At 37.4% G+C, this 8,698-nt stretch overlaps 2 pseudogenes; both read left to right on the forward strand.

Annotated features, from left to right (window-relative positions):
- Positions 1 to 904: 904 nt before the first annotated feature.
- On the forward strand, positions 905 to 1,834 carry LOC136148987 (olfactory receptor 8I2-like; annotated as a pseudogene).
- A 5,920-nt stretch (positions 1,835 to 7,754) lies between these two features.
- On the forward strand, positions 7,755 to 8,698 carry LOC136150212 (olfactory receptor 8H1-like; annotated as a pseudogene).

The raw sequence follows: 8,698 nt of genomic DNA on the forward strand, positions 1-8,698 counted from the left end.
ACATGTGAACTCACATTTGCATCTCTGAAAGTTCACAAATTGGGAGAGCATATTAGGGAACACACACAAATCACTCAGTTGTGTCCAAATCTTTGTGACCCCATGGACTCTAGCTCACCAGGGTCCTCTGTCCATGGGATTCTCCAGGCAAGAATGCTGGAGTGGTTGCCATGCCCTTCTCCATATTATGCATATATATATGTGTGTGTGTGTGTGTATATATATATATATATATATATATATATATATATAAAACATCTCACTTACTATATGTAAATATATGCATATGTTTATACATAATATTTTGTAAAATATATATTTTATAAATCATATACATATATATTTACAAAATTTAGCAAGCCTTATTGAGTCCAAGGAACTATTAGATATGCCCACTGAAGATCTCGTTAAGCACCTAAAACAACCCTGTAAAGTAGTTATTGACTGTTAAAATCTTATGACTGCCACACAAGGTATCATTACATTTTAAAATTTAAATTTCCAGCTGAGCTTCATGTTTTCTAAGAATAATACATAATCAATTACAGTATGTAAGTTTTTAAGTATATGAATTGGGTCCCAGTAATAGATAAGGGAAGAGGAACTATCTAGAGAAATTTCTTTAAAAAGCAATCCAGATAGATTTTTTTTAAAGAGTGTAACCAATTCCAATGAATGTGAACTTGGAATTTTTGAATACGGTTTGTTAGTTCTATTTTATTTTAATTTAAATCATGTACAAATTCTCAATTAACTTGAAGTCACTTAATATCTGCTTACCATCAGTTACTCTCTCATTATGGGAATCTAGGTCAGTGCTGCTCATCATGCCTTTGGACTTGAATTTCCTCTAACTTTTCTTATCATTTTTCAGCATAGAAGTCAAGGGTCTGAGTTGACAGAAATGGCTGGGAACAATTTCATGGAGGTAATGTTCTTCATCCTCCACGGATTTGCACATCACCCTAAGCTACAAGTCAGCATCTTCATGATGTTTCTTTTTATTTGTCTCTTCACTGTTTGGAGGAATCTTGGACTAATTCTGTTAATCAGAATCGACTCTCAGCTCCACACACCTATGTACTTTTTCCTTATCAATTTAGTGTTCATTGATATATTTTATCCTCTACTGTAACACCCAAGGCACTGGTAAATCTCCAGTCAATTCAGAAAAACATCTCCTTCATTGACTGCTTTGTTCAAATGTACTTTTTTTGTGGGTTTAGTGTGTAGTGAGTGCTTTCTTCTGGGGTCCATGGCCTGTGACCACTATGTAGCTATCTGCAACCCCTTACTGTATTCCGTAGTCATGTCCCAGGAGGTGTGCAGGTGGTTGGGAGCCATCCCTTATATGATCAGTTTCACCACTTCTCTGGTCTCCATCTGTGTGATCAGCACATTGGCATTCTGTGATGCCAGCATCAATCACTTTTTCTGCAACACCACAGCTCTTCTAGCTCTGTCCTGCATGGATGCATTCAACACAGAAATGGTGATCTTTGTTTTAGCTGGCTTCACCCTTCTTAGATCTCTCTTCATCATCACAGTCACCTACATTGCCATCATTTCAGCCATCCTGCAGATCCGGTCGGCAGCAGGCAGACAGAAAGCATTTTCCACCTCTGTGTCCCACATCATGGGGGTGACTGTCTTCTATGTGTCCCTGCTTTTCATGTATTTGTAGCCTGATAACACATCCTCCTTGACACAGGCACAGGTGGCATCTGTAATCTATACCATTGTCATTCCAGTGCTAAATCTGCTTATCTATATTTTGAGCAACAAAGATGTAAAAAATGGTCTCCTGAAAGCATTTGAAAAACTGTTTCCATGACAAATCTGTACATGTTGCAATTAAAGCAAACCTGAAGTGTTTCAGGCATTCAATGGCTCAGAAATTTGGAAACTAGTAGAGTAACCCCCAAAAGAATAAGACAAAATAAATGGTAACAGAGTCAAGAAATGTAGGAGGTGAATTATCATTTGATTTGTTGATATAGAATCCTGAATCGCCATGGAAAGAGTTCATTTCAGTACATAAATTATTCAGACACAGACATGCACAGATTTGTAAAGCATCTGAATGGTGGCTAAACCCCACTTGTGATTATGCCATCACACGGCAAAATGTTGAACTAATATTAAGTTGATGTTTCATAAGTTTTGACATGCTGTTTTCTCCACCGTCAACAATTTAAAAGTAGAAAATTGGTAGACTAAGAAATGATGACACAAATGTTATTAACAAAAAATAATTGCTGATTAGCTGAGAGGAAGTGAAAGCATAGAGAAATAATAAAAGCAATTATAAATCTGTGGTCAGAAGGGAGTGGTTAGGGTTAGAGTTATTCATTTCCATGAGGTGTAAGCACAAGTGATAAGAGGACATTGGGTAATACAGAGAAATCTCTTGGTAGTGTGCATTCATTTTGCATGACAGTTAAAATTCTTATCATTTACCTATGAAACCTCATCTTATGAAGTAGAGAATATTAAAAAAATACAGAGTTCCATTTCTTAACAAATGCAAAGTGACTCCCTAAGTTCAAAGATTGAATAAACTGCACACACGTGTGTGTGTGTGTGTGTGTGTGTGTGTGTGTGTGTGTGTGTGTGTGTAGATTAATAAAACACTGGCTATACACAATTCCTGAGGCATTTTGGAGGTATCTATAGAGATGGTGGCTCAGATGCTTAAAGAGTCTGCCTGCACTGCAGGAGACCGGAGCTTGATCCCTAGGTCGGGAAGATCCCCTAGAAAATGGAATGGCCACCCACTCCAGTGTTCTTGCTGGAGAACTCCATGGACAGGAATTCCTGGCAGGCTACAGTCTGTGGTATCCCAAAGAATTGGCCATGACTTAGCAACTGAGTACACATGCACATTAGCACTCAAAAACTGTTAGTTTTGTTAAAAATTATATTTAAGAAATTGCTTCAAAGACATCTGTTATGGTCTGGGCGTGAGTTGGAAAATAACTTCTAGACATGAGACAGAGCAAGAGGGATATAAAGTTTATTAGAGTGGGAAATGCTGTTAGAACAGTGGACCAGCTCAAGGGAGAACTGAAGTTGAACAGGGATCCTTAGTCCACTTTTATACCCATGGTACAAGGAGTAGGATAGGGGTCTGGCAGGTTATTTGCTGATTGGATAAGGCATGTATACTGGGTGGGGGTGGGGAAGAGTAAGGCAAATGTCTTCTCCCCTCCTATGGGGTAGGAGGGGACACAGGTTATGCTGCTCAGGAGGACCTGAAATCCATTAATAGTGACAGCATGGGGGAGGGAAGGACGATAAGGATCTGGTGTTTCTGTTCCTGCAATCCAAGCCCTTCCTTGGCTTTATCTGCTCTTTTGTCCTTGGATCACCACAACATCTTTCATTTATAAATATATTTTCAAATCACATTTTCCTTAGTGGTTAGGGCATTGAAATTAGTGTATAGAGAATTATGCATTGTATAGGTGATTTTAAGTAATTGAATTCCACTGGTTAGGTATTGATGAAATATGTTTCTATTTGGAGCAAAGAAAGCTTTATTCTAAGGTTAAGCAAGGAGGATGTGGTGTTCATGTTCAAGCGGCTTCCCAGCTGACTAGTGGTAAAGAACTCATCTGCCAATGTAGGAAACATAAGAGATGCGAATTCGATTTCTAGGTGGGGAAGATCCCTTAGAGGAGGGCATGGCAACCCACTGCAGCATTCCTGTCTGGAGAATCTGATGGGCAGAGGAGCCGGCAGGCTGCATTTCATTGCATTGCAGAGCCAGACATGACTGAAGTGAGTTAGTACACATGCACACATGTTCAAAAGACCCAAGCTCCCAGATGGTTTTCAAGAAAAAAATTTTATAGCAAAATTTGCAGGGAGTTCTGCAGGATACTTGACCTTCCACTGATTGGTTGGTGGTGAGGTCACAGGGTGGTGTTGCAGGAGTTTGCTTTCTGGTACCAGCCAGTCTGGTGTCCCCGAGCTTGTGCTCCGCCTGAAGTTACCATCCTGCACCTGAGTGGGGCCTTAGTTCCTATAGAAGATCTCAGGGACATGCATTGTTATGTGCCTCCCTTGTGGAGGAAGCAGGACACTGGCCCGTTACTACAATATTGTTTCTTTCCGTGTGTACTCACTGACCTAAACAGTTATTGTTTGAATGTGCCCTTCGGAACTCAGGAAAGCTCACGGAGGATGAAAACCTTCTTTCTACAAAGAGGAAACTAAGGACAAGAAAATACATTTGTACCTGGGAGGGCCCCACAGGTCCTACCGGGCTTCAATCCCTCTTTTCTTTGATAATCCTCAACTTTGTGGGGAACAGGTGTTGGACAAGGAAGGGAATAACATTTTGGATAGAGATGTTAATCATAAATTCAGCAGAGGAGCTCGGTTTTATGAGGACTTTGTATCAACATGACAAAATAAATGGTCATGGTCAAATAAAAAATAAATATTCTGAAAGCATAATCTTTAACACACTTTATTCTAAAGCATAAACTTTAACAAAATGAGTTTCAACGTTGGGACATTACTGAGCAAGAAGAGCTTGCTTCTGTTAATTTTGCAGTCACCATGGTTATTGAGGTGGCTTTACACTTAAAATAATTGAGAGTTTCTCAGTTGGCTTAACTCCCTAAGTTGTCTGTCCTCAAATAAGTTTACACTGGCGTTTTAATTTCTAAAGATTCCTGTTTTAGCAGGAGACAAAGAAGTGCTATCTTTTGATGAACAGAATTACCCTGCCTCAAATAAAGAACACATAAAAAAGTAGCTTCTTTATCAACACCAATAAATTATTACCTGAAATTCTGGATATATGAGCAAACTTTCTTGTAGGATTCACGTTTAAATCTACATAAACATTGATTTCATTATCATGAATCAGCAGAAATTTTATAATAATATTGTAATCTGATATTTAGTCAGATTTAGACCCTTTTAGAGTCTTCTTCATATTGGGCAAATAATCCTCAGTGAGATATTTAATATTTGATGAACATTTCTGCAGGGGCAGAGATTACTTTGCTGACAAAGGTTTGTATAGTCAAAGCTATTTTTTTCCAGTAGTCATATATGAATGAGAGTTGGACCATAAAGAAGGCTGAAAACCAAATAATCAATGTTTTTGAACTGTGGTGTTGGCAAAGACTCTTAAGAGTCTCTTGGACTGCAAGGAGATCAAACCAGTTAATCCTAAAGAAAATAATTCCTGAATATTCATTGGAAGGACTGATGCTGAAGCTGAAGCTCCAATACTTTGACCACCTGATGTGAAGAACCTACTCATTAGAAAAGACCCTGGTGCTAGGAAACATTGAAGGCAGGGTGAGAAGGGGATGACAGAGGATGAGATGGTTGGATGGCATCACCAACTCAGTGGACATGAGTTTGAATAAACTTCAGCTGATGGTGAAGGACAGGGAAGCCTGGCATGCTACAGCACTTGGGGTCACAAAGAGTCAGGCACGATTCAGCGACTGAACTGAACTCTGGAGGAAAGTTGGTCAAGGGGTATCAGTCAATGCATAAGGCATATAATTATGGAATTTATGAAAGGTTAGCATAAAATTGGTCACATTATATTATGAAATTTTAGTTATAAAATGCAGATGGATACTGACTATATAGTATAAGTATGCAAATGGAGAATAATACAATTAAGCATTTAATGAATAAAAATAGCTCAGACATTCACCAAAATTTGAGTTTGACTATCTTCATATCACTTTTGAATTTTGTTATATACTCATTTTCTTTTTGTACATGCTATATTTTAGTATGTGGTGGTTATCTTTAGAAATCTTTTTTTTTTTTCTTTTTTTTTACCACAAAACACATACACATGCATAGAAGAACACAAGGGAATTTTTGGAGCTGATGGCTAGGTTTAGAACCTTAAATGTGGTGATGGCATTTGAATATATGCAGATGTCCGAATTCATTAATAAGTATATAGTAAATGTGTGTAAATCTTCCTGTATCAATTCTACTTCAGGAGAAGGCAATGGCAACCCACTCCAGTATTCTTGCCTGGAGAATCCCAGGGACAGAGGAACCTGGTGGGCTGCTGTCTATGGAGTCACACAAAGTTGGACACGACTGAAGCGACTTCGCAATAGCAGCAGCAAAGCTTAAAAAATCAGTTCTGATCACCCCTGGAAGAATTTTCTTTTTCATATTTGGAGATTTCATTTTGTATCTAATGGACATATTTACTCTTAGCATAGTGTCACACATATATTTAAATATAAGATATAACTATGAAATTTCATTGTAAAAAATGTATCTTTCCATCCCTGATGGTTACAGTCATAGATTGACCATTTCTCTAGAAATGATTACTCTACCACCACTGGCATAAATTTAAACTATCACAAAGGAAAACTAAAGCATTGGGCTCTTCATTGTATGGCTCCTAAGGGAAAACACAACCAGCTTTTCAAAACTTAGCACAGCTGCATTTAGTCCTTGAACTCTTGTACTTGGAGACATGCAAAGCAATCTTTGATGGAAATTGTCCATACGGATGATCAGATGTTGCACAACCACCAATCCCCAGTATATGAGGTGCCCTGGAACTTCCAGGATGAGAGGTAAAGTGTATTCTACTCAGTATTCATACAAAGTTAGATCCCTGGTATTCTCTTTGAGACACAACTTCCTGACAAATTTTACATTTTAACTACGGTTGAACAAAATTTCTATGTTGATTTACTTTTCTCACAGAACGCAACAAAATGAGAGAATTAAAATTAAAAAAAATCAAAAATACTATGTAACAGAAATTCTCAGTTGAAATGGTCTTCATATTTTATTCATGAGGGAAACTGTCCTACTTCTAGTCAGATAATACTGGAAATATTTGTTCCTCCACTAACGTTGGCTGCTGGTAAGTATTATTTTGAAAATCAGGAAGTTTTAGTTAGGTTCAAATAAAACAGGGACATGAGAGAAACAGGCATACAGATATCATTTAACCTTACCCAGAGCCTGTGAAAGATGACACTGATGTAATCAAGGTCTGCAAGGAATGTATGTATTTTAGAAATATAATTTTTGTATAAATTTGGTTTTGAATATCAAGTTATGAAAACACATATTTTTTGGAAGTTAATGCTAATATATGGTCTAGGATTTTTAATACACCCTACTGAAATCCAAAGGTTGAAATTTATATTTCATTAGTATTAAATCATATTGGAAAAAATAATTGTGCATAATGTATTGAAACAATTATTTAATTATTGTTTTATATCTAGCATTTTTTTGTCAGAGTTGCTGAAATTAATTATGAATAGTAATTAGTACTATAGGCATACACTCTGTGATCAATCTATCTTCATAGAATTACTAAGACAACACGTACTAGCTCTGACTGGATAAATTACATAAATTCTCTATGTACATTTTTAATCTAAAAATGTGACTAATATTAATGTATATGGTATAATTTTTTCAATGGAATTAAATGCTGTAATAAAGTGAAATGTTTAGAACACTATAAGACTATTTCTAATTTTCCAATACAGTAGTTTTTAGTATATTATGTGTAAATGTCAACTTATACACATTTCTATATTTAGCAATCAAGTAAACATTTTTTCTTTTCATAACTGACACACTCCCCAATATGATCCCTTTTCAGAAAAAGCTAATATAAATATGCCATGTTGTTCATAGAAGCACAAATCTTTTTTGCAGTAGTTCCTGCTAAGAATCAACTTTGATTGCTCAGCAGTTTGGAGAATTTGAACACCATGGGCAGAAGGAATATCATTCACGTGTCTGATTTCATCCTCATGGGACTAAGAGACTCTGAAGAGATCCGACTGGTCCTTTTCACCCTCTTTCTCCTAATATACCTGTTCACTGTGCTGGGCAATGCAGGAATGATGTTGATAATCTGCCTCGGTCTCCAGTTTCACACCCCCAAGTATTTTTTCTTCAGTCATCTGTCATTTCTTGACCTCAAGATTCTCAACCGCCCTCACCCCTAAAACTTTAGACAACTTACTGACTTCCAACAAGTATATTTCACACCTGAACTGTTTCATCCAGATGAATTGCTTTGTCTCCGTGGTGCCACTGAATGTGTTCTTCTCTCCTCCATGGCCTATTATTGCTGTGTGATCTGCAACCCACTGCATCACCCAGTTGTTATGTCCACTAGAACTGCTGCCCTTTTGTCATTGGATTCTTCTTGACTGGCTTCACGGACACCTTTGTCAATGTGCTTTGTTTGAACAAATTACATTTCTGTGACTCTAGTGTAATCTATCACTTTTTCTGTGATGCATCCCCTGTTTTAGCCCTATCCTGCACTGACACACATGCTATTGAAATCATAATATCCATTTTTGCTGGCTCCACCCTAGTGGTGTCTCTTATCACAATATCTGTGTCCTATGCGTCCATCCTGTCCACTATCCTGAAAATTACTTCCACTTCAGAGAAGCAAAATGCCTTCTCTACTCGTACCTCCCATCTCCTGTCAATCACCATCTTTTATGGCACTACGATTTTTACTTACATAAAACTAAGTAAGTCCTACTCTTTGGGAAAGGATCAAGTGACTTCTGTTTTTTATAGTATTGCCATCCCCATGCTGAATATGCTCATATACAGTCGTTGAAATAAATAAGTAAAAAATGTTCTCGGCAGAGTCTTACAGAAGAGAAAGAGCTCCAAACAATTAAAGTAA

This window comes from Muntiacus reevesi, chromosome 18 (genome assembly GCF_963930625.1).
Source record: "Muntiacus reevesi chromosome 18, mMunRee1.1, whole genome shotgun sequence".
Taxonomy (NCBI): Eukaryota; Metazoa; Chordata; class Mammalia; order Artiodactyla; family Cervidae; genus Muntiacus; species Muntiacus reevesi.